This window comes from Adiantum capillus-veneris, chromosome 10 (assembly GCF_014529385.1).
Source record: "Adiantum capillus-veneris isolate H3 chromosome 10, ASM1452938v2, whole genome shotgun sequence".
NCBI classification, from domain to species: domain Eukaryota; kingdom Viridiplantae; phylum Streptophyta; class Polypodiopsida; order Polypodiales; family Pteridaceae; genus Adiantum; species Adiantum capillus-veneris.
The window spans coordinates 55,555,268-55,582,599 of record NC_140940.1 but is presented as its reverse complement, the minus strand read 5'-3'; positions in this window follow the sequence as shown (position 1 = coordinate 55,582,599).

Here is a 27,332-nt window from a genome sequence, read left to right as displayed (position 1 = left end):
AGAATCACTATTTAATGCGTGAAAAAAGGAAAATATTTAAAAGTTAGCGATATTTTTTTCAAATTTTAATATGTTAAGGCAATATTTTTCACAGATTTAAACAAGAAAATACTATAGTCCATTTAGAATCACTACTAAATGCTCTAAAAAAATTAAAAAAATTGATAAGTTTAAGTATGTTTTTTTTGAATTGTATTATTTTTAGTCTGCAATTATTTCCACGTTATAGGTATATTGTATTTTTCAACACTTCATCTCGACACGGCTGTCAGTAACGACTTTAAGACTCTGACACCTACGACGTTTTCAAGGATGATCTTCAAATACAAATCATTGTTAAAATATTTTTTATGCTCATGAAAAAGCAAGCACCGACTACGATTTTGATAACATTTGAAAATATAAAAAATGTTATACTAAATAACACATATTATTGTGGCGAGTATCACCTTTTCTCTTTCTTTTCCCACTACATCTGTTCTTTTTTCTCGCTATTTCCTGTCTAATCTGGAGCAATGAGCAGACACTTTACTGTTTATGGAACCCAGAGAGGTCAAAAGCTTGTTCTTCTATCTGACAATCGGTTCCAAGAGATCAAGGTAGCCACAATTAAGCAGCATTTTGATATTCAAAATGTTGATTTCTCTCTATGTCCCCTTACATTGTCTGGAGATACTGGCCATCTTGAAACCAGAGAGAACAATGATGGGGAACTATTTTACACCCTTGACCACGAAGTTTCACAATTTTACAAGATTCTTGTCACCTCTTATCTATTGCCTAATGTTGATGGCTCAAAGGTTTCACCGATAGTGATCAAAGAGAAATTAGACGACCTGTGGCTTCCATGTGCGAGTGTAATTGACTTCATTAGAACTCTACCACTGCAAACTAACCTGGTTGTGGCTTTGAGTCAAGTTCAGAAACTTGTGCAAGTGTTTGAGCTCCCATCTCAGTATGATGGGTATATTGCTTTTGAGTTACCTCCACAAACTGAAAACTCAAGTATGAGTGGTATGGAGCAACGTTTTGATGGTCATTCTTGGGTAGAATATGTGACTTGTAGCAGTGATTTGTTCAAAGGTGTCATGCAATTTAGCAGATGCTGTGGCCATCTGCGATGTGTCAATCTTGATTGTAGTTATCATTTGAGAACAAAGCTTCCAAATGAGAGTCAATGGAAGGGACGATTATCGCGAGCACCACAAAGGGGATTACTTGGAGCAGAATTTGGAAAGCTTGTGTGTGTCCATTGTCATCAGATGCCAGAATTTGTAAATGCTTGTGCTGCAGTCATTTATTTTTGCATCCCTATTGAAAAGGAGTCTGTTAGTAGATGTGTGCTTCATCTTGGTTATCACAAGCATCTAGTGGCTGAGGGAAAAAGAAGAGCTGCTGACAAGGTTATTTCTCAAGCTTTGCTTGCACGCGCATCTTTAGATCCTTTGACAACAGCCAAACAATTGGAGAGAGTAACAACAGAAGAGATAATAATGGATAGGCTCATGGGGCTAAGTTCCTCTAGGAATACTGCCTTGGACGAAGATGAATTTGTCACGTTCCTTGACACAGTGACTCCACTCTCTAATAAGCGTCGTGTGCAGCAGATTTTGGAAACAGCCAAGAAAGCCAAGGGCATCACTTCAATGGGATTTGAGTCCATATTGAAATTAAAAAGCAATAGCCGATACCCATACCTGCACAGTGTTCTTTTTCCAGGCCAGTTGGGAGCAGAGAAACAACCTCATGTTTTCAAAATGTCTACAATGGGTCCAGGTAGTGGGGTGGACTTGGTGAATCGTATGCGTCCTGGAGGTAACTTGCAAGATATGTGGGTACACTTTGACCATGTGCATAGAGTTGATGGATGGCCTACTATGTCAGCACATGTATATGATCCTTACGTTCGAGAACTTTTAACTTTTGCAATATGTGAATTTACAGTGGAAAATAAGCATGCACAGATTGAGTTTTGGAGAATGCTTAACAAGGTGGTGATGGATCTGGGATTCCAAAAACCTGAGTTTAGAGGTTTCATGGCAGATGAGGCTAATGCAAATTGGATTGCTATTCGCACGGTTTACTTTGGCGGTGCAAATAAGAAAATGCCTGAGAAAGAAAGATCATGCGTTTTCCATTGGGAGCAAAGTATGGTTAGGCATACTTCAAAATGTATCCGACCTTCTTACCAAGAAGAGCACAAAATTAAATGCCGAAAGTGGATGCATGCCTCCACATAGAATGCCGCAAATGTTTGTAAAGAGGAGATTAGACAATTTTGGCATGTTGGACATGCCATTGAGTCAGAGATTCCATCATTGGAAACATGGTTGTCTTGGTGGGATGTAAGAGTGCCTCATTGGGGTGATAGATTTGTTTGTCAAGATGCAGCAGGTGCTTTTGTGCCAAGAACCAATCTAGCTGAGGCAAAGCATGCTAGCATGCGTGCAGCTATTGGATACAAGTCTAGTATCGGTTTGTATGAAGCCACATGTGCAGATATGGCTCTAGCTGTGTTGCAGAGTGTTAGATACAATGCATACCTTAAAGGGAGTAACACATGCACTGGACCAGTAGTGGCAGATTTGGTTGCAAGGTTTATGAGTCAACATGCTGCTAGTGGGTCGGGTAAGAAGCTCATAGACCTAGCTAATTCTTCTTTGAGGGAGATGCGCATGCCAAGTCCTGAGATGAACAGAGAATCCATGAGGGAAAAGAGTGTTCGAAGATCTAGACCAATATTTGTGGAGCCTGATGAAATTCTAGAAGATGATAGCCACATACCTGAGTATGTGACAGTCACAACGACAAATGGGCTACCTAGGAGTGCACAGCAGAAAGATTCCACACCTCCCCTCGTGTGGTTGGAGCAAAAAGTGTCTCGGACTCTGTGGGCAATTAGGCGTACTAAGCCAGGGAGAAAAATGACATGCTTTGGCATTCTTGAAAATCATACAACAAGATGTGGTAGGTTTATTAATGAAATTGCACCTTCTGTTAAACACGGAGTGCCTGCACCAAGCTTCTGGGGAAGGCGGAGATATCCTGCAAAAGGATCCAATCTAGGAGGCATTGTTGAGGGATTTGTATGGTTCTGCAACAGTAGTAACACTCATACGTGGAATGTGGATGACATGATTGTCGGTCCTCCAAGACCTGCACCTGGGACTCGGGTTGTGGATGAGGGCACTAATCTGCAGCCATCTGAAGTTGAAATGTTGTTGAACAATGGGTTTGTTCTTAAAGAATCAAATGCAAATGCTGAGTGTAGTCGCAATGTTAAAACAAGTGGGAGCACACCGAGTTCATTTCGTCCAAAATTTAGAGATGGCAAACTTGTTAGATGGAGATCAAAACTTACAAGAGGTTTTCACGATAGGATTGCGCAGGGAAGAACTATGGCTGCCAAATTAGTAAGGGAGGTAATTGTGGTCCCAAATGTATCACATGTGTTTCATGTTAGTACAGTTGGATCGGTGGAGAAAGGTGTTACGTATGCTATCACACTTGCAGACTTCCCTCGATGCTCATGTGAGGATTTTCAAAGGTGTGATAGCAAACGTGTTGCATATGTGCCTTGCAAGCACATCTACTTTGTGTTTTTTAGAATCTTGGGTTTGGACTCCTTTGCTCATGAGTTTGTGCATCAATCTACACTTACAAAAGTAGAGCTATTTCAAGCTTTAGGAGGTTCTCGGATAGCATCATAGGTGCTAGAGTTCATGTGTTGACTTTTTTTGGGAAATGTTTGTGCCAAATTTGTGGTTGCCTATTTTGGAGAGGATCACCTAGAATTACGCAATGTGTCGAGTATTATGTTTTATGAATGATTCTAAAATCTAAATTTGTCTCCATTGGTTCACATATTTGTGTTAATGAAAATAACATGCATGGCATAATTATTTTATTTCAAAATTGTTTCTATTGTGGCTACTTACCCTTGGACTTGCTCGGAATGTGACTTCGCTCGATTTTTTTTGCTCAATGATTAGAAATCCCCCCATTTGAGAGCACCCAATCAACTTCAAATGGTCCTGCCCAGGCTATCTTTAAGTTTGGTTTCTTAGGACCTGATTTGTACTGATATAATAGAACCAGATCACCTTTTTGAAACTCTCGAACCTTAATTAGTATGTCATGCCAGTGTTTCCTTCTTTGTTCAACAATTTCTTGTTCCATCATAGCCCTTTGTCTCAGCTCATCTAACTAGGTTAGCTCTTCCAGTATGGTCTTCAAATTGTGATTAAAATCTAAACAGCCATTCTAAGACTTGGTATAACAAATTCCATAGGGACAAAAACTTCAGTGCCATACACCATTCTGAATGGTGTTAACCCCATAGTGACCTTATAAGTTGTTCTATATGCCCATAGAGCAGTCTGAAGCTTCAAGTCCCACTCTTCTGGCTTTTTCTGCATAATCTTAGTGAGGATAGTCTTAATGGTCTTGTTGCTACTTTTGGCCTACCCATTGCATCTAGGATAATATGGTGTGGATTTTCGATGCTTGATTGAAAGCATACCCATGAGGATATCCATAGTGTCATTTATGAAGTGTGTCCCTTGGTCTGACACAATCTCCACAGGACATCCATAGCGGCATACAATATTCTCAAATAAAAACCTTGCAGTGGATTTTTCTATATTGTCAGGAAGAGCCTTAGCTTCTACCACTTGGTTACATAGCAGGTAGCCATCAATATATACCTATTCTTCCTAGGAGTAACCTTCTTGAAAGGTTCCATGAAATCCAAACCCCATTTCATGAAAACAACTAGTGGATGTACTGGTGTTAAAGGAGTCATGTCTGCTGCTGTGGGTCTACCCATTCTTTGGCATATGTCATAGGTTTTGCAAAAACTTCTGACATCAGATATCAATGTTTGCCACCATAAACCAGCCTTCTGAATCTTCTTGAAAGTAATATCAGTAGAAAAGTGCCCACCCAATTCCCCATTATGTGCTTCTGAAATAACTTACAATCTGCCCTCCATAGGCACACATCGACAAAGAATCCCATCGACACCCAATCTATAGAGTGAGCCACCAATAATGGTAAACTTAAAACTTTTAATAACCAGAGCCTTCTTCTAGTTCTGCTTCCAGTCATTTGGGAAGCCACCCTGAGAAAGAAACTGATATACTTCATATAATTCAGGATCAATTGATTCCTCCGCTTCCAGCTGAAATAATTCAGCATCCACTGGTCCGTCTCTTAAATATGCTTTAGAGTAGCCCTCCGTACTCCTAGAGAGGAAACCAACACCATACTGGTTTTTTCCAGGTTTATGGAAAATTCAAAAATTGAATTCCATAAGGAACATCATCCACCTTATTAGCCTGCCTTGAATAATGACTTTATTAATCAAGAATAATAGGGCTTGATGATCCACATAGAAATGAAACAATTTTCGTAGCAAACAGTGTCAAAATTTTGTAGCACTAAAAACCATCCCTAAAGCCTCTCTTTCAGTGGTTGTATATCCTTGTTCAGCCTGGCTGAATCTGCGACTAACAAAGTATACAGGAAAATCAGTTCTTCCATCTGGCTGAGCTAGTATCACTCCCATTGCCAGTCCCGAAGCGTCCACATGTACATGGAAGATGACATCCCAATTTGGTTGGCGAAGAACTGGTTTACTGATGATAGCACTCTTTAAGTTCTGAAAGCTTTCCTCAAAATCATAGTTTAAATGAACTTGCTGGTTTTCTTTGTAAGCTCATACAATGGTAATTCTTGACAAGCAAACTTATGCACAAACCTTTTGTAAAAATTAATATGTCCCAGAAAAGAACTTAATTCTGCTGCATTCCTAGGTGCCTTGGCGTGTTTGGCACACTGGATCTTGTCATTGGTCATTTCTATTCCATTTCTGGACACCACATGTCCCAGTAAGCTGTCCTTTCCAGACTAAGAAAATATATTTGAATGGATTTAGACAAATCCGCTTCTCTTGACAGCACTTAAAAACCATCTCCAGAAATAGTAAATACTTTTCCTCTGTGGAATATACAGTGAATTCATCCATGAATATGGCAAGGAATTGATGAAGAAATTCACTGAATATTTCCATCATACATCTTTGAAAAGTGGCCGGTGCATTGCAAAGGCCAAATGGCATTACCAGATACATAAACGCTCCCCACTCCATGATGAAAGTCTTCTTTCCCCGATCCTCATGAGAAATTTGTAGCTGGTTATAGCCACTATATCCATCCATAAAGCTATACATCTCATATCCTGCAATCTCATCAAGTAACATATCTGTGAAGGCTAATGGGAATGGATCCTTAATGGTTTGAGCATTCAGTTTCCTATATTCTACACATACTCTCAGCTTCCCATTCTTATTAGGCACCACCACAATAGGTAACAACCAATCACTATTGGCTACTTTAGTGATGAACCCAGCTTTCAGAAGGTTGTCAATCTCTTCTTTGACCTTCTTAGCATAATTTGGATTCATTCGATAGTGTTGCACCCTTTCTCTTGGTTGACTCCACCCTTTGTCTTGGTTGACTCCTTAGCATAATCCCACGACGATCCTCTGAGCTCTAAATTACCATTTTGATTTCCAATAGCTCCTGTAGAGCATGCCGGTTCTACCGGTGTGCTGAACTTAAATGGTGTGCTGAACTTAAATGGTTCTTCTGGCCTTCCAGTTAACCTCACTGGATGTTCTCCTGAATTCAGTTCAATGAACTATTTTGGAAATTATTTCTTTTGTTTTTTAGCTTAATCTTTGTTTATTAAAACTGCATTGAGATCTATCTGTGTTAATGGAAAAATATTCATAGCTGCCAACATTTTCTCAATTTTCTTCACCTTGTACTTCTAGCAGAGCTCTTTGGGTCTCAGTTCCTTTCTCCAACTTCTGGTGTTATTCATCTAAATCTAGATTCTGCTACTAGCCCCTTGTATTGTCAAAGTCTGATTAGCATAGGTGTGAACAGTCTATGATGTTCGGAGCCATGGGTGTCCCATTAGCATCCCATATGCTCCTTGCACATCCAGTACTAGGAAACTGGCTTTGAACTTTGGTTTGCCCACTGGTATCTGTATATTCTCTACCATTCGAGTTGCTTGCACCACTTGATGATCTGCCATTTGGACTTTGAAAGGTGTTGGTATCAGGTTAGTAATTCCCATCCTTTGCTGAAGATGTACTCCCAAAATATTTACCCCTTCTCCTCCATCTAGTATAACGCTTGAGAGTGGTTTCCACTATTTTCTCACTTTGTAGTCCACCAGAATCAATGGCACTTCATCATCTCTGACATCTGTCAAATCGACTGATCTGGCCTCCGCCTCAGCCTTCATTTGCTGCTTGATGAATTTCATTGCTTCAGGTAGACTTCTTCTAATGTCCTCTAACTCCACAGCGATAAATTCTATCACATATTTTGACATAAATTGCCTCTTTATTATGCTCAGAATCGTCATCAGAACTTGAAAATTTGGTATTATCTTCACAATACCATTCCTTTGGTTCAGTGCTTCCAGCTCCTTTAGCGGTTCCCAACTCTTCCATCAACCCTTGTACTGCAGCCAACATGGTCTCAGGCATCCCAGTCTTTGACTGATCTAGTTGTGTTGTCTTAGACAAGTGGGTAGGTATCTTATGAATGACCCGGGCATCAGAACTCCCTGGTTGCTCTGGAAGTTTCTTGGCTAAATACTCAGTGATTTTTGCCGCTAGTTCTCTTTGCTCCTGCCATTCATCAACCACCTTTTGTTTACCCTTGGCCTTCCATACCTCTCTTTGCTGAGCCCATTTGCTACTTTCAGGATTGACTGGTTTTGCTGGTCTTTTTGGAATTTCCTCAATCACCACCCCTTTGCTTCATGTAACTACTCGTACAGGAACTGGTTCTGGATCCTTTGCCTCGGTATTCGCAACTCCAGGTGTTTATGAACACTGAGCCGCGAAATGCCCATACTTACCACATGTATAGCAATTCAAGCTTTGATCCTAAAAATTACCACGACCTCGCCCTCGACTGGTACCCGCTTGGTATCTACCGCACCCTACTCCAATACACTTACACCTGGCTTCTCTTCTTGAGAAACACTGGTAGTTTTCACTCTTACTGGTTCAGCATTGGTGAATGCTACCACTGACAAATCTTTAACCTTCTTAAAATGATGAATTTGAATACCACGTTTGTTCCATAAATGGCCATAGGCTTTGCAATAAGTACACTGTGGACATTTGTTTGAAACATGGTCTTTAGATTTACACTTTGAACACCAAGTTTACATTCTTCTTACCGGCTCTCTTATCTGACTAATTTCAGCAATTTGTCGGACCATCTCTTCAATTTTCCTAGACCAAGATCCTTTCTTGGTCTTGTCTTTGGTTCTTTCATCTGAACTGCTTTCAAAGCTACTGGAGGCTCTACTGGATTCATAATCTTCAGTAGAAGTATAGCTACTACTAGACCTCCTCTTCTTATGACTCTTTTCTTCTTAGCTTGTTGTTCGAGCTTTAGGGCCCACTGCACCAAATCATTGAATTTCTTGGTTGGTGCCGGCACCTCCTGTTCCCTAATCTTCTTACTATGAAACCCATTCAAAAACCATGCTCGCAGTCGCTTTTTGGATGGTGGTTCTTGCAATTGTCTAGTTAGTTCCTTGAATTTCTCAACATAGCTTTTGACTAACAATTTTCCCTGCCTTATCTTATCCAACTCACAGGGTATATCTTCATCCCCTCTGTTTTTTGAATATTCCAGTCGGAAAGCTTTAAGCAGTTTATTATATGATCTGAGTTGACAAGCCGGGTAATGGTAGTATCATTTCTTACTATCTCCTTTAATGTTTGCGGAAAGTAGTCACCCCAATCATCTTCATCAATATTTTTTAACTCAGCATACTGCTCAAAGGCTTGGATATGAACATCCTCCTTCCTTCCCCCTTTGAACATGGGAAAAGAACTTTTCAATGAAGATATGTAATCATGTCTATCAGCCTCACTTCTTCCTCTTCTCACCTTGGAATCCGGACTCCTTTTTGCAACCTTCTTACAATAGTTTGTGTCTGCTTCCCAATTAATTTCTTCCTCCATCTCAGTTGCTGTCTCCTCTCTAGCTTTTCTACTGGAACTATGACAACTTCCTTTATTGCCTTTGACACCTTTGTCTCCCTATGTGGTTGGAGAACTCTTGGCCTTGCGTTCTTCCCTTTCAGCCCTGCGTCGTCTGGAATGCTGAGTCTCTTGTGCCTCATCAGCATGAGTGTGCTCCTCCCGAGCCTTAGTGTCAGTTACTTGTTCATCCTTGGGATTAGAGTCTCTTTCTAACTCCTCTGGAATAGGGTCAACACGTGTTTGGAGGTGATAACAACATACAAGTTCCCACCTAGCCAAGGCGCCCATTGGGTCAGCCGGCCAAAGTTTTGATGTGGTCACATTATTTTTCCAATGTTTAGTACATCAAACCCTGTAAAATTCTAATGACAATCGCCTATGTCAAGTCTGCATCAAAGATGTAATTTTTCCAATGATGTATGTAAAGGTCCATGAGAAGTTGGCCGCCGGCCACTTTAGAAAGCCCTAGGTATATAATACACTAAGGTTAGTAGGAAAGGGGAGATTATTATTGGAAGATAAGGGACTACTGCGTTACGCACAGAGAGCTACCTCTTTGCTCCAACTTGTAATCATCGCTTCTGTGGCTACGGTAATCCAAATTCAGTTTTGTTTCTTGCATTGTGTTCCTCTTACTCTGCTCTTCCATTCAAGTGTAAGCATTCAAGATTCGGTGAAGGTTTCAGACGCATCCGTTTAGGCCTTAAATCGCTGTTTTGAGTGTTTATATGCGTATTTTATGTTGTTTTGACCCTAGGAGAGGTTGTAGGGACCTAAAAACGACCCTTTAGGATCATTCGTTTACTGTTTTTGCGTACTCTGGGACGAACGATCGCGATCGTTATACCTTCCCAGAATGCTATGTCAGTGATAGGATATGTTCCTGATAGTCCCTTGTAGCTTCCCTTCAAGTTTCGTGCGATTCCGATATGATTTGCATGGTGAACTGGCGTGATGACTGTAGAGCTGTGTAGAAGGACATAGGCAGATTACTTGGCTTTAGTGCGATCGATTTGCTTGTAGAGTTAGTAGTTGCATCTCTTCGAGTTCACTTCATTAGGATTGACACCCTAGTGAGTTTCCATGCCTCATCCGAGTCGCTTGTCTTGTATCGATAATTTTATGTTGATGCTTGAGAGCTATGCTATGGACGTCCGTCGCAGTGACCCGCAAACATTGGCGCCGCTGCCGGGGAATGAATCTTATGTGATGAGTGACCAAGTGCGTATTCAGAGTTTTCTTATTGTTCCAAAAGATAATTTCCATTCCATTTACATTTCAGTGAAGCATCTAGACAGGGGTTTAGTGCTTAGTGGAGTCTAGGGTCGGTGGACTGGCTAGATCTACTCTTGAGAGATATAGGGAGTTATGAGTGAGGTTGCTTTAAGCATTTTTTCTCTTCAAATTTCTTTGTATTGATTGAGTATTGATCCATCATCCGTTTTTTATCCTGTTTGTTTTGTTTGATTCATTTTCTTATGTTCTTTCATTTATGTACTTAGGAGTAGGATAAGTAAATCACATTCCAGTCAATTTGGGGCAAAAGTCAGAGACAAGAAACCATAACTTTGGCAAAAGGGCCATAAGACTCTGAAATTAGAAAATATGACCAAACAGAGCTGAAATTGATTTAAATCACAAATTGGTAGCACCAAACACTGGGAAACACTTGTTAGAGGGAGCAGAAAAAATTTCATCAGATTTGGCTCTGGTACTACGATCGCGATCGGTGTACCTCAGTGTCAGAACTGTACAAGATTTGACATGTGCCTTCCTGATAGTATTCTGAACAAGTTTGTCTAAAGCAACCACACCCAAAAACATCACAAATCAAGGAAATCAGGCCACTTGGGTAAAACTAGCCTGACAGACCCAGAAACTGTAAAATCTTGACTTTTGGTGATCCAAATGCAAAAAGACTTGGGGGATAGCCTTAAAACATCAGTGTCTACAAGCATGTCAAATTTGGTCTAAATTGGGCTCCAAACTACGATCGCAATCGGTGTACCTAAGTGCCAGATTTTAACCAGAGTTCATCTGTGGGATCCTCAGGTGTATACAAACATAAAAGTCTAAAGGACCTAGGGTCAAAAACCACAAAAAAAAAGGTCAAAACCACTGAATACAGATCCGAATATAAAACTGCTAGACTGGCATAGAAATTGACTTTCAGTAGACCAAAACACATCAAAACTGAGAAGAAAGCATACATAGGGATAGCCTGTACACAGAACAATCCCAAATAGCTTTCATTTCCCAAAACAAACATCAAGATCAAGTCAAACTGATAAAATTGGAAAAACAGGCACTTCCAACCAAGAAATGGTAGAAACTTGACTTTTTTTAGTCCAAATACAAAAGTGTCTGGCAGGTAGTCTTATAATAGTCTAGTGAACAAGCTGGTGAAGTTTCATCCAATTTGGGCCCCAAACTACGATCGCGATCGGTGTACCTCATTGCCAGATTTTGACGAGACTTTACCCACACATACACCTAGGTTATATAAGATACCATGAGTTTTCAAATTTCAAAAAAAAAATCACCAAAATAGCCAAAAACAGCAGACAGTTAGGAAACCACTGCAGCAGACCAAGATCTGGTGAAAACATGACTTTTTCTTGTCCAGATTCAAAAAGATTTGGGGAGTAGACTGTACACATCATTGTCTACCATATCCACAAGTTTCATCCAATTTGGGCTCAAAAGTACGATCGCGATCGGTGTACCATACTGACATTTTGAGTTGAGACTTGGTGAGTAGGTAGCTGATGACTAGACAAACAACTTTCTCAAAAGAACCAGGGTCAAAAAACCAAAAGATAGTTGTCAAATAGGGAAAACACTGATCACTGATCCTCCATACCAAAATTTTGAGAAAATTCAAGTTTTTGTGATCCAAATGCAAAATGGGTTTGCGAATAGACTAATCATACCCATGTCTATCAACTCCTAAAATTTCATGCCCATGTCTATCACTACAATCGCGCGGTGTACCCCAATGACATTTTGGACTAAAAATTTATGAGTAGGTAGCTGACATCTAGTGCAACATATTTTCCAAAAGGAGCAAGGTCAAAAAAGCAAAAGAAAGTGGTCAAAAGTCCCATTTACACAATCAAGCCAATAACCGCAGAACCACTCGAATTTGGGTTTTCATTGGTCAAAACATCTCCAGATTCAAAAATACAGAGACACTTGGTATCAAGACATCAAGGGCTAGCTACTATGCAAACATCGTCCAAATCTGTGACATGGGGTCAACGATCGCGATCGGTGTACCTGTACATAGTGGGGGTATCTGACTTCATAAGTTTGTAGACCTACTTGAGTACATCCCAAATCTCAACTTTGAGTGAAAAATACCCTCTAGAAGCCAAGATACAAGCCAAAGTTCCTGTGTTCTGGTCCTGAGACTGTTTTGAGTGCTGTTTCAGGAGCAGTTCACCAAAAGTGCTCTAACTTTTGATAGACAACTCCAAATTGAGTCAGGTATAGCTAGGAAGAAAGCTTGCGGGCAATAGCACACACCCTTGTAGAGCTGAATTTTTCTAGGTTTCCTAATTCCAAAATTTTAGTGTACCCCAAAACCAGTGTCCAGAGACCAAAAAAGTCACAAATTCGTGACTTTTTAGAGACTTGACCATGGGCAAAAAGGGATTGTGTGCACTAAGCCAAGGTGTTCTTATCAAGGACCATCTTGAGAGTATTGAGTGAGACTTAATCATGACAACTCATCCATCATTAGGGTTTCGCACTCAACTCAGAGCTATGCCACCTACACAAACAGCCAGAAATACTGCAACACCTATAACAAGAGGGTTGAGACAAGACCATGAGGCTTATCAATCATATCAAGCCAAACCTCAAGGCATGGCTCAGGGATATTTGTCAAGTGATCATGTAGCTCACTGGAAGCCAAACCAATCAACTAAAATGTGGGAGAAAATGTGGAAATTGCTAGAGACTTAGAGGAGAAGCATCCTCTAATCAACAAACCCAACGTGAGGTTCATCAAAACCAATGAAGCCACGAGAGTTCTAATGGATTACACTTATGATGGACTTTATAGGTTACCTATTGGAGATCAAAACAACTTCTATAGATGTTTAAATTCCATCATTGAAGAGTTGACAGACTACAAGAACCTCTATGCCTTCACATACACAAATGACCATGGAGTGCAAGTTCTAATGGTAGATAAGTATGGACGAGAGTACAAACTTATCAGCCCAATTGAGCTAGAAAGATATACAAACATGGGTACTCCAATCTCTGCTTACTACTTTCAACCGAGTGTAAGTATACCAGGGTTTTTTGAGATTGATTTGGAAGAAGCTAACATTGAAACTATGGAATCAAATTGACGTCAAACATCCAAAATAGCTATTCACAGGAGTGTAGCTCCTACCTCATTGAGTGGAACCAAGAGACCACCAATTAGACTTACAAATCCATCAACATTTCCAAAACATGTCTCAAAGGGGATTCCAGCAGGATTTGCTCCAAGATGAGAAGAAGGAACGAGGGATGTCCTTGTGAGAGACCCCAACACGCTAAGATACATGGTTGAACCAGAACCAATGAGACCATATCAATTGACCAAATGTATCAAGAAGAAGTATGATGGATTAAGGGATCCATACGTACATGCATCCTTGTTCAAACAAGTGTTAAGAGCCGAACAAGTATTTTATTTTCATACACAGTATGAGGGATTTGGCTTAACCTTGGAAGGGATAGCATTGAATTGGTTCCAACCGTTGGACAAAAATGCCTTCTCAAACGTTGAACAACTGTTGCAAGAATTCATTGTGGAATTCTCTAAAAGGGAATCAAGAATAACACAGTGTCCCAAATCTATGCATTCAAGCAAAAAGAAGATGAGAGAGTGAAGGAAGCATCACTACGTTTCAAACAATATATAGAGAGATGTCCGGAACGCGAGTTACCACAGGATGAAAGATTATCAATTCTCTTCATAGAGGGTTTGAAAAATGAAACTCTCAAGAAAGATTTGCACTTAAAAGGATGCACTTCCTTTGAACAAGTCACGAGAGAAGCATTATACCTAGTTGACAATTGTAAATCCTATGGCGAGGAAATTGGTAATACAAAGATCACTATGGATAATGCTCCTTTAGCATCTAGTGAAACCAACACAAGGCAAGTGGTTATGTCTCAATTAATGACCAACCTAGATGAGCTAGCAGTGCAAGTAGCACAACGAATAAAATGGTGTGCCATTGAGCAAAAATGGACCAATCATGAGATGAGTGAGTGCTACTATAATCAAACCTACATGAGGGGGATACTATTTGGACATCAAATAGAAAAACAAATTCCATTAACAAATCATCCATTATTTCAAAAAAGGGTTGTATCAAGGGCTTCACAAAGAGCTGAGGTATCACAACCTAGGCTAGGGCAAGAACCTATGAGAAAACTCTATTCATTGAATAAGGACACTCTGATGTTCATAGCCAATCAAGAGCGTAGACCAGAGACCGTTCTAGCTAAGCAAGAACAACCATCAAACGAACCACCAGTGACTCAACAAGATGGACCATGCTACAAGTGTGGAGGTAATCATTGGGCCAAGAATTGTTCTCTCGTAGAGATAATTGGATATTGTGTGGAGTGTGCCATTACACACGTTGTTCCAAATTGTCCAAAACACCCAAACAAACAGGGGAAAACAACAATGAATGTTGTGGGAGTGTTCCCTTCTCCAAGTGGATCAGAGGCAAAACCCAAAATTCCTGTGAAGGTAGTGACTAGAGCCCAAGCAAAAGAAAATGTTGAGCACCAAGCTAATGAGGAGAAAGATCAACAACCCAAACAAGGGGAAACAACTAGTGTGTCAGTGAGGACTGGAGAAAATCCTGGAAAGCCAAAAGAGATAGAAAAAGCAAAAACAATTACAAATCAAACTACACTACAAATAGAATTACAAGAGACAAAGGAGCAACTAAAACAAGAACGGGAAAACAAAACGGTGGTGAACGATAAGAAACCAAGGAAGGCATCTTCCGGAGGATCTGTGTTGGTATACAAAGTCCTAGAGCCATTAGATGCTACACTAGAAGCATATGAGGCTAGATTGAAACCCAACCAAACCATAGAGCAACGAGGGATGAAATATCATCATGCTGAGGTAGAGACTGAGAGATTGAAAATGTGTAAGGAATTGGTGAAAACTGCACAGGCAATTATGGAGCATGAAGCACCAATTCCACCTCCAGAAACAAAACCAAAAAGTGTTGGATTTGAAATGCCTAAGGCAAAGGTTGTTGAAACATTAACTCAAAGAAACATTGAGCTAGAATCACAAAAGGATGTGCAAGCAAAGACTGCAACACAAGAAACCAACAACCTAGAAATTCAACTAGATGATTAAGTAGTGGCCAACACCACTAATGATGCAAGGTCAAGATCACAATTTATGGCACCTATCCAGAGATAGATGAGCCATGGCCAAATGAATTGTGGGAAGCAATTAGAAGAGAAAAAGATGGAAGTGCGACTTTCCAATCTGCACCCATAATTGAGGTCAATACAGGGAATGAAGTTTATCAGGGAGACATTCAATCTCTAAATGGAGATGCGGGGACGGAAGTTTCAATTGAAAGGAAACCAGAGTCCTTAAAGACCTTACCCTCATACATAGGAGACCATGAGGCAGGCTCAGAGACTAGAGTGGTGCCATCTTAGAGGAGAGTCATATCCAAGATGATGGATACAAAGAGTATGCAAGAGTTGATGTCAGATCCAATACAGTGCACCATTACTCTATGTGAACTGCTTAAGATTAGACCACATGTATGGGATGAAGTAGGCAACAATTTGGGGAAGATGGGATTAAAGATACCTCTTCAAGATCTACCCTCAAATGAACAATCAAACAAAACTCAACAAGAAAGTGCAAATGCTAAACCTGTGCCAATAAACAAGGTGGGGGAATATTGCGAAGGAGAAGAAGGAAACACCACCTTACCTGTCGAATACAAAGGAGTTAAAACATTGGCTATACTTTATAGTGGGGCTGGAGTAGCCATAGCCACAAAAGACATTTGGAAAAAATGGGGTAGACCAGTGCTTAGAAAAACTAGAATGAAGCTGCAACTTGCAGATGGATACACGGAAAAAGCTCTGGGTATCCTAGAGCAAATTATTGTGACTTCTTGTGGAATTGAATATGAACATACGTTTGCAATAGGAGATTTTGGAAAAGGGAACAATTTTGATATCATTTTAGGAAGGCCTTTCATGCATCAACTTAAGATGGTTCAAGATTGGGGCTATGACTATATCTACTTGAGATATAAAAAGATCACCACAAAAATAAGCATAAAAGACCATAGCTATAGAGATGTGAATAGAAATCCGTTAGAAGAAATTGACTCTTCTATATTCAATGGGAAAGAGATACCTGCGTGGATACAAACCAAACAAGAACTTTGGATGTGTGGTGCTTCGAAGTGTGGATTACGGTAGGATGGTTTTCGGTCACGAATGAGTTTGGGTGCCATTACTACAACTAAAACTCAAACTGGAAGAGGAGTCTGCTGGTCAACGAGCAACAACTCTAGCCACCGTGATTGCCAAAATGGAATTGGAGCTGATCTCTTTAGATAGCTGATTCCAATGTTAGAGTTTACAGCCTACTCGTGATTCATTAGTTCAATCAGTAGGACTGGAAAAAGATAGAAACTAAGCTAGAACAGTTATATGGAATGGAATACATCCACATGATAATTAGACAAGCTGAATGACTGGAATTAGTGTTCAGATTCAGATTTAGATTCAGATTCAAATGAAATGGACACAAAGCATATCTCACTGAAGCATACTTGACTACTATTTAGAATTACAGAGTAAGAGTACAAGTGGGAATAATGTAGCCTAGGAACAGCTTCAGGACTACAATCACACACTAAGAGTAGGAAGTCAAAGGATAAAACAACCCAAAAGTACAACCAACAATTGCCAACCCGATTACAATGTAACGGGTCCTATTTATAGCTCTTTGGAGTTACTGTGGTAGCCGTCATGGTAATTACTAAATGGTCCGCTGCTTGGCTTTCTGAGAGCTAGTTCCCACCAAGTGAAACTGCCTCCACCATCTACACTTACCATTTTTTATTTTCATGGCAGTGTCTATAGCCCGTACATTTTACTAAAAAATGACTGACATAAAGACAAACTAAAAACTATAACAGTTGATAGAGGCCAGAGCTAGGGTGGGTGATAGCTAAATACATGCATGCAAAGACAGATGAATAGGAAAATGACTGAAAGTTAAGCCGACAATAACCAATAACATAAATTTTCTATCAGGATTTTGAAAGGTTTCAACATGGCACCTCAGCGGCTTCACCCACCATAGTCACTCTGCAGCACTCTGTAGCCTAACAACACTGTGTCAGATACTCCTCGTGCAACCAACAATGATAGGTATGCAAACACATATGAATTGTAATTTTTTAAACCACAATTGTCAAGTTGCAACAACAATGTTCTTGGAAATCTATTGAACCCATATACATTTCCATCCTCTTGTACATGTACATTAGCAGAAAATATTGATTGCATCCTTGGACAATAATTTCCTTGACTAGAAGCATTATTCTCAATGTCCAAATTTGTGATTAGATCAGTCTCTACCTCTTCATTCTCAGCACTCTTTTCCTTGTAGTACTGGTTTTTCTCCTTAAGAACTTTCATATGGTGATAGAGAGAAGTGGACAAAACACAGTCAAAAAAAATTTTCGTGGTTCTACACTTGAGTTTTCTAAGCTCAAGTCACCAAACATGTGTTTATCTCCTCTTTCTAAGTTTCTTAGACATTTTGAAAGAGATGCAATTGTGAAGTTGGGATCACTCGGCCATAATCCCAATGCAAAGTGATCATAAGCTATTTGTCAATGTCCCTGAGTCAGCATTCTTGTCAAGGACACTAGAAGCCTCTCAACTCCATTGAGATATTTTGGAACTGGTTTAATTTGTGGTATAGCAATCTTAATCTGGTCCATCTTGTCATGTATGGCACAAGAACTTGGTTGGATTCATTTTTGAAGAGCTCCTCCAAGCATAGTTCATATTTCTACAGCTCATTTTTTGCAACATACCATGTATCTAGCACACTCCACCTGATTTTTGGTAGACTCTAGCTTGACCTTTATTGATGTGCAAATGTTGCATTTAGAGAATGTGATTGATATTGATAAAGTGACTGTCTTGAAGACTGTGTCCCACAACCTTGAGAATGTTGGCAATGACAACGTTTTGTATTCTATTGTGATAAGTGTGTCATTTACTTCCCACAAAATGTCCTTGTTGGTACATCATTGGTAGAACACATTGAGTTTCATGAGTGTCATGCATGGCTGTCCTTGACTTATGTGGAATTTGATCTACATTATTATCTATGAAGCCTTGTATGAGTGATTTTTCCATCTCAACATGTATCAAGCTCTTCCTTATTATTCAGTGTTTCCATGATTGCCATTGCATGCTCCATCCAAGAATTTCTTGCACAGCTTGTAAAATGTTGATTTTCCTATTCCATGCATTACATACCATGCTTTTTTACATATCTTCTTTCCATCAAAAGTAAACTCAAAGAATTCCTCATCTTGATCTTTTTTATAATCCATGCTCATCCAATCCAACACAAATGTGCATCGACTAGTTTGGCGTTGTCCCCAAAAGTCTGCCCTTGCTTGCATGATTTTGGATCTGTCTCCAAACTGACAACATCGTATGTCACAACAATCAAGTTTTGAAACTTTGTGGATGTTTGTAGCATCACATTTTTTGTTGAATGCATGATCAATACCTGCTTTTTTTCTAGGTCTAACTCTATGTACATATCTCCTTTTCTTAGCTATCCCATCTCTGATATCATAGTCACCGGCCATGACATCCCGATCTCTATCATTTTAAGTATGAAGAAGAAGACCCAGTTCTCTACTGGTGACACCTCCTTCAAAACTAGTTTCAATTTTGTTATCAATGCCATTATCTTCATCACACTGGAAGCATATGAGCTATCATAGGGAATCTCCCATTTCTTCCATGCATGAGGGGATCTTGAATACCCTCAATGGAAGAAGAAGATCCTGTGTCTTTTATCAAGGCCTCACCATTCTCAAATGTGAGTTGTCTAATAGGCCAACTTACCAAATTCAAACTTGAAATATCACTTTGATGTGGATGCATCGACCCTTCCACAATGACACCCAAGCTACTCTCACCTAGTTCAATACAATTTGTAGCCTCATATGGGTGGACCAACAATACCACTCCATTACCAAGTTTTGTAGATCTATTGTCAGCCCAAAGGATGACTCTTTCCTCTTTCCAACTCGCTCTATCTATAAATCCATCTTCTTGACCAACAAGAAAATCCTCATCTGTTGTGTTAAATTTTCCTCTGTTCAGAACAATTATGCAATGGCCATTTGATGATGCTTCCAACTGCTTGAGACATGGTTCTTTCATCCATTGTGACAAATGGAATCAAGAATGTGTCATCAAAACTTTCTAGTACATGTATTGCTACACATGTTGTACCAATCAATTTAAAATCACAACGTTGAGATGCATCAGTGGAATGAATAATCCCGCGAGCCTTCCTTGTGGAACCATCAACAAGAAACATTGAATCACCTTGTTTTGGACCCTGCAATTTTTGAGAAAATCAAGAGATGTAAGTAAAATTGTATGTTTGAACATAGAACTCAGAACTTAATACATTCCCAAGTTACACTAACAATTTTGGCAAAAGCTTGTGTCCCATTCAATTAAGAAAATCTACACCGAGTCAACCCATGGAGAATGGTAGGAGGCTTGAGCTCAAGTTTGAGCCGAGATGTACATCTAAATGCTAGAAATCTAAAGCTTACAAGAGTTTCAAGATGGGTCATAAGTTACATTGTAGAGGCACCCATGGAGGAGGATGGAGCCTAGACGTAGATCTAAGTGCTAGAAATCTATAGCTCACAAGAGTTGCACGATGGATCTTAAGTTATATTGAATCAACCCATGGAGGATGGTAGGAGGCTCAAGCTGAAATTTGAGCCTAGATGTACATCTAGGTGCTAGAAATCTAAAGCTGACAATAGTTGCAAGATGGAGCCTAAGTTACATTGCAAAGGCACCCATGGATTTTGGTAGGAGGATGGAGCCTAGATGAATATCTAAGGGCTAGAAATATATAGCTCACAAGAGTTGCAAGATGGATCTCAATCTACTGCGAGTCAACCCATGGAGGATGGTAGGAGACCGAGCTCAAGTTTGAGCCTAGATGTACATCTAAGTGCTAGAAATCTAAAGCTAACAAGAGTTTCAAGATGGATCCTAACCTACATTGCAAAGGCACCCATGGAGTTTTGTAGGAGGATGGAGCCTAGATGTAGATCTAAGTGCTATAAATTTATATCTCACAAGAGTAGCAAGATGGATCTCGAGTTATATTGAGTCAACCAATGGAGTATGGTAGGAGGCTCAAGCTCAAGTTTGAATCTAGATGTACATCTAAGTGCTAGAAATGTAAAGCTGACAAGAGTTGCAAGATGGAGCCTAAGTTACATGGAGACACCTATGGAGTTTGGTAGGATGCTCTAACTCAAATTTGAGCCTAGATGTAGATCTAAGTGGTAGAAATCTAAAGATAACAAGAGTTGCAAGATGGATCCCAAATTACATTGAGTCACCCATGAAGTTTGGTGTAATGTTTGAATTCATGTTGGAGCTTAGATGTACATCTATGTGCTAGAAATCTATATCTAGCAAGAGTTGCAAGATGGAGCCCAAGTTACATTGAATCAACCTGTGGAGAACGGTAAGAGGCTCAGACTCAAATTTGAGCTTAGATGCACATATAAGTGCTAGAAATAATTAGCCGACAATAGTTTCACGGGATGAAGCCAAAGTTACATAGAGGCAACCATGGAATTTGGTAGGAGGCTCGAACTCAAGTTTGAGCCTAGATGTACATCCGAGTGTTAGAAATATATACTTGTCACAAGGGTTGCAAGATGGATACCAAGTTACATGGAGGCACCCATGGAATTTGGTAGAAGGACCAAAATCAAGTTTGAGCATAGATGTACATTCAAGTGCTAGAAATCTACAACTAGCAAGAGGTGTGAGAAAAAACCCAAGCTATGCTGAAGTAGCCTTGAATTTGGAAGGAGACTCAAATTGAAGTTTGAGCTACAGTATACATTTAAAGAGTTGTAAGGTGGAGCCAACGTAATGATGAGATATACATCAAACTTAAGTTTCCTTGAATGACCTATCTAAAGAGTCAGAGCTTACAAGAAGGTGAGGCTTCACAGTAGTTGCATGAGTGGCTCAAACTTAAGTTCGAGCATAGTTAGTCATATAGTTTTCTTTGAGGATAGAACATTAGTATGAGTAAAGGTAGCTGCGGAGAGGATGCTATGACAATTGAGCCTTGATGGACATTCAAAATACAATGACGTTTTTGTTTTAGTTGTCTATGTGTAAACCGAGTCTTGATGATTATAGTCTTGGTGTTTTACGTGTTGTAGTACGAAACACTTACATGCATAAAGGTGCCAAGAAAGGGGTTAAAAAAGAGAATTCATGGAGGTGCGTCCCTCACTCATTGATCCTAAGAGGTTTTAGGCAAGGGAAGTCAAAACTATGTCCAACTTGTGAGTATTTTTCCCAAAAACTCTTTAAAAACTAGTTCTAGACACCCCTAACTTCGTAAAAAAATTTGACCCCTTAAACGTCGTTTTTTTTAATAAAATGGTTAAAAATTTTATTGTGTAACAAAAGCATAGAGCCGCTTTCAAGCTTTAGGCCCATAAAAAAAGTTTTACAATCGAACTTCGTATGTGAAAGTTATGTTGATTTTTGTAAAAAGTTTTTTTCGCACTTTTTTAAACCATTATGAAAACCCATTAGTTTTGGTCAACACATGTGCGTTTGGTGGAAAAATATATTAAATCCTTTTTAATGCTTTTCAAACCTTCTATATTATAATAGGTTTGGATTTTTCTATAGACGGTGATGAATTCGACGATGGCGCGACAAGTGAGGTTCTTTACTCCCTCGTCTCCCTCCCCTCTGTGCATCTACCCATGGCCCCACAAGGCTCTTTCTCACACGTCTATATTAATTCTCTCTCTCTCTCTTCTACATTAAAATAGAGTTTAGATTTTCCTGCAGACTATAACAAAATCGATGACAATGGGACAGTTAAGGTTCTTCACTCTCGCATCTCCCTCTCCTCTATGTATCTATTGGCATTCCCAAAAATCTCTTTCTCACACATCTACATTAACTCTCTCTCTCTCTCTCTCTCTCTCTCTCTCTCTCTCTCTTTGAATTTCAATTTGAAAGGCTTATCTAGGTGCACCTCTCTCTCTCTCTCTCTCATGTGTGAGATACCTTCTTCTAATCTTTGTGTGTAATTACCCTTATATCCTCTTAATCACTCCTTAATCTCTTTTAATCTCTCTGTGTGTAATCTTCCTTGCCTCCTCTTAATCACACTTTCACCTCCTCTTAATCTCTCCTAAATCTGCACTAATCAAAATTTAATTCTACTAACCATTGTAGCTTGTCTTCTGAGATTACATTCTTAGGTCCTGAACTTCTACTCTCTTCTGAGATTACATTCTTCTGAGATTACATTCTTAGGTTCTGAACTTCTACTCTCTTCTACTCTAATCTTTGAGATATTGTTCTCAAATACTAACCTTTTCCTCTCCTCTAATCTATTGTCCTTTTTCAATTCTAAATGCATCTCAAAATTCACTCTTCAATCTCATTCTATTAGTTTCTATTGTCTATTTAATCCTCTTCATTAATGACTACATACACTAATAATTATTTGCTACTATCTCCTTGATACACCATTTAAACTCTTTCACTAAGTTAATCAAACTACAGCTACATGAAAATCACGTTCTATAAATTAAAAGTAAGTGATTGTTCTCTAATTAGAGTACTTAATCAATAAGTACTCTAATTAAGTTTTTTAATACCCCTCTAATTAAGTTCTTATTCAATAACCACTTAAAGCAAAAGATAGATAACAACACTTACTTGGTTGGGTACTGAGTGTGCCATTGCCACTTAACATAGATTCTTTGCTTTTGATATTTAGCTCGTTTTTGGTGCCTCATGTCCTTGTTGAGAAACTAGAACAATGAACTGATGTATCTTGAACCTCACCTTCTAATGCTATCAAAGCACTAGCATATGCCGCTCTAGTCTAGTGTCATGAGCTTATTGTGGATATTTTAGCATGATACTAACTCTAGGATCGACCTTAAGTTTGAGCCTCAACTTTATGTGACAGTGTAGCATGAGGGTTTAAAGATAGCCTCATTATTACCAATGGAAAGAGGCTCAAACTTAAGTTTGAGCACTTCTTAAGTTTGAGCCATTCATGTCTATGCTAGTGTAGTGCTATTGTGCAATGCTACACGCATGACATCATTGAGCCTACTACCAAGGGCATAGAATAACACATTTAGGCTCGAACTTAAGTTCGAGCCTTATTTGTCTATGCTATTATAGAAAAACACTACTATACAAGCCTATCCTCCTGACATCCTTGTAACTACAAATGGCAAGAGCCTTTTCTAATATGCTAGTGTAGCCCTACTATGCAAGGGAGCAACCTCATGACATCCTTGTGGCTATCAAGGACATGGAGAAATATCTTTAGGCTCAAACAAAAGTTTGAGCATAGGGTACTATAGCACTAGGGTGCAAGACTAGCCTCATGACATCCTTGTACCTACCAAGGGCATAGAATAACACCTTTAGGCTTGAACTCAAGTTTGAGCCTCATTTGCATTTTCTATTGTAGCACTTGTTAAGTGTGGAGCTTGATTTACCCCTTGTAATTTTTTGTGTTAAAAACACACATTTGTAAGGCCCCCATTATGAGGAGAAGCCATCATGTGTGAAGAAAAATAAGTCACCGAAAAATAAAATCACTTGTCGAAAATCAAAAGTTTCACGGCCATTCGCGGAATATTATGGCAGGACGGCAACCGAAAAGTGGTCAAAAAATGATCGATCGGTTGGCCGGTTGGCCGGTAGTCAATGGCCGGTGGCCGGTGGCCGAATTCAAAAGCAGACTTGTCTTCTCAAGGGCGGCCACACATGGGCGGATTGGAGGGTCCAATTTGGACTTATCTACACAAGGGTGGCTACACATGATTGCCTCTCATGAGAGAGGGTAGCCCTTTTGGCCTATAAAAGGAGACCACTTCTACACACATTTCACAGTGTGAAGTTGATGCAACAAGGTGGGTGTGAGGTGGTGAGAGTGAAGCAAGGCGCGAGCTCCAAAAAGGTATAATCCCTTTGTAACCTACTTCTTGTTTTGAAGTACTAGAGCCATTGGATGGCTGCTTTCCCGTGGCCATAGCCCACATTGGGTGAACCACGTATATTGTGTGTACTCTCTCTCTCTCTCTCTCTCTCTCTCTCTCTCTCTCTCTCTCTCTCTCTCTCTCTCTCTCTCTACTCTATAATCTCTTGTGAGTGAAAATTATCTCTCTCCATTAAGTAATCTACTCAATTATCTACTTAGTTACGTCATATTTCCTAGCAACTGGTATCAGAGCAAGGTTTGCTTGTAGCTAAATTATCTTAAGGAAAGGATTCCTTTAATTGAGTGAGTAATGGCAAAGAAAGGTAAGCTCAAGATCAAGAAGTTCAACGAAAAAAACTACCAACATTGGAAGATGCAGATTGAAGACTATCTCTACCAGAAGGACCTCTATTTGCCACAAGGCGGTCTTGCAAAGAAGCCCACAATGATGGCAGATGAAGCATGGATTGTCCTTGATCAAAAGGCACTGGGAATAATCCGGTTAAGCTTGAGGTCAATGGTGTCCTTCAATGTTTTGGAGATGAAGACCACGGAGGACTTGATGAAGTCATTTGACGACTTCTATGAGAAACCATCGGCATCCAATAAGGTATTTCTCATAAAGTGCTTGTTCAATGTAAAGATGGCAAAGAATGGTTCAGTTGCAGAACACCTAAATCACCAACATAAGTCAACTTCGATTGGTGAGAATTAATTTTGATGACGAAGTGCAAGCTCTCCTTATACTATCGTCTCTACTGGATAGTTGGGACAGCCTTGTGATAGCTGTAAGTAATTCTATTTCTAGCACAAATACTCTTAAGTTTGATAATGTTGTGGGTGTTCTCCTAAGCGAGGAAATGCAAAGGAGAAGCACATGAGAATCATCAAGTGTTGTACTGTGAGTGGAAACAAGAGGAAGGCCTAAGGAGAGGTTCAAAAACCAAAATGGTCGTGATCGCTCAAGACGGAGCAAGTCACGCACAAAGTCAGTTCTTGAATGTTGGAACTGTAGCAAGAAGGGCCACATCAAGAAGTATTGTTGGTCCAAGAAGAAGAAGGAGTCGGAGTCTCAAGACAACAAGCCAACATCGGAGGCCAATGTGGCAGGTAAAGTAGAGCAAGATGCTCTAATGTTCTCATTAGACAATGTGTCTAATTCCTAGTTAGTAGATTCTGGGGCTTCATTCCATGCGACACCACACAAGAAACATTTCCAAGAATACACCAAAGGTAATTTTGGGTATGTATACTTGGGAGATGATAAAGCTTGTGAAATTTTTGGAAAAGGTACAATTTGTGTCAAAACCACTAATGGAAATGAATGGAAGCTTAAAGATGTTAGGCATGTTCCTTCTCTTTGCAAAAATTTGATCTCTACAGGACAAGTGGACGATGAAGGTCACAACATTGCATTTGGAAGCAAATGGTGAAAGATCTCAAAGGGATCTTTGGTGGTTGCCAAGGGAGAAAAGGTTGGTACACTTTACGTGTGTATTGTTAGCATGCAACCTTCAGCTTGTGCAACAACTAGAGAAGTCGACAGTGCGGTGTGGCGCTACCGGCTTGGGCATATGAGTGCCAAAGGAATGCAAATCCTTCAAACAAAGAATCTTCTACGAGTTTTGAAAGAAGTGGACTTAGAGTTCCATAAAGATTGTGTTTATGGTAAACAAAAGAGGGTAAAATTTGAAAAATCTAGAAATGAAAGAAAGAATAAAAAACTTGAGTTGGTTCATTTTGACGTTTGGGGTCCTGCAAGTACACCATCACTTGGTGACTCATTGTACTGTGTAACATTCATAGACGATGCGACTAGGAAAACATGGGTTTATGTAATGAATAATAAATCCAATGTGTTTTCCATATTTCAAAGGTGGAGAATGAAACAGGCACTAAGGTTAAATGCCTCAGATCCGATAATGGAGGCGAATATTGCAGCCAAACTTTTGAAATATTTTGTGCTAACAATGGCATTTGAAGGCAAAAAACAACCCCAAGGACACCTCAACAAAATGGAATTTCCAAAAGGATGAACAAAACAATCATGGAGTGAGCACAAAGCATGCGGCTACATGCAAGCCTATCGCTTGATCTTTGGGGTGGAAGCTTTAAGTACATATGTGTACTTAATCAACCGGTCACCCTCAACGGCATTGGATGGGGGAGTTCCAGAAGAGGCATGGACAAGTAAACCGGTGAATTATGCATTTCTCAAAGTGTTTGGGTGTGAGGATTTCATGCACATAGATACAAGACTAAGATCAAAGCTAGATGCGAAGTCCAAAAAGTGTTTCTTCATTGGCTATGGAGAAGGCGACTTCGAGTATCACCTATGGAATCCTGAAGATGGTAAAATCTTTAGGAGTAGGGATGTAATTTTTAACAAAAAAAATATGTTAAAAAATAACTTGGAAAGAAAACTAACAAAAGAAACAGGTGATGAGTACATGGAGCTTGAGGACGGTGAAGACTCAAGGACACCAAACGGTGACAATGTGTAACAACGTCAACCAAATGCGGAGCCTCAACCTATTCCCCGAAAATCTACAAGAGCAAGAAAACCTCCAGAAAGGTTCATTCCATCCTTCAACCATCTCTTGATCTCAAATTCTAGAGAGCCAGAATCATACGAAGAAGCTATGCATCACGAATCCAAAGAAGAATGGATGAAGAGCATGCAAGTGGAGATGGACTCACTACATTGCAACTAGACATGGGAGTTGGTTCAGTTACCTAAAGGTAAGCGGGCACTTCAAAACAAATGGGTGTACAAGCTGAAGGAAGAAGAAGGAGGGAAGAAAAGGTACAAGTCTAGGCTTGTGGTAAAAGGGCTTTCTCAAAAGAAAGGTATTGACTTCAATGAAATAT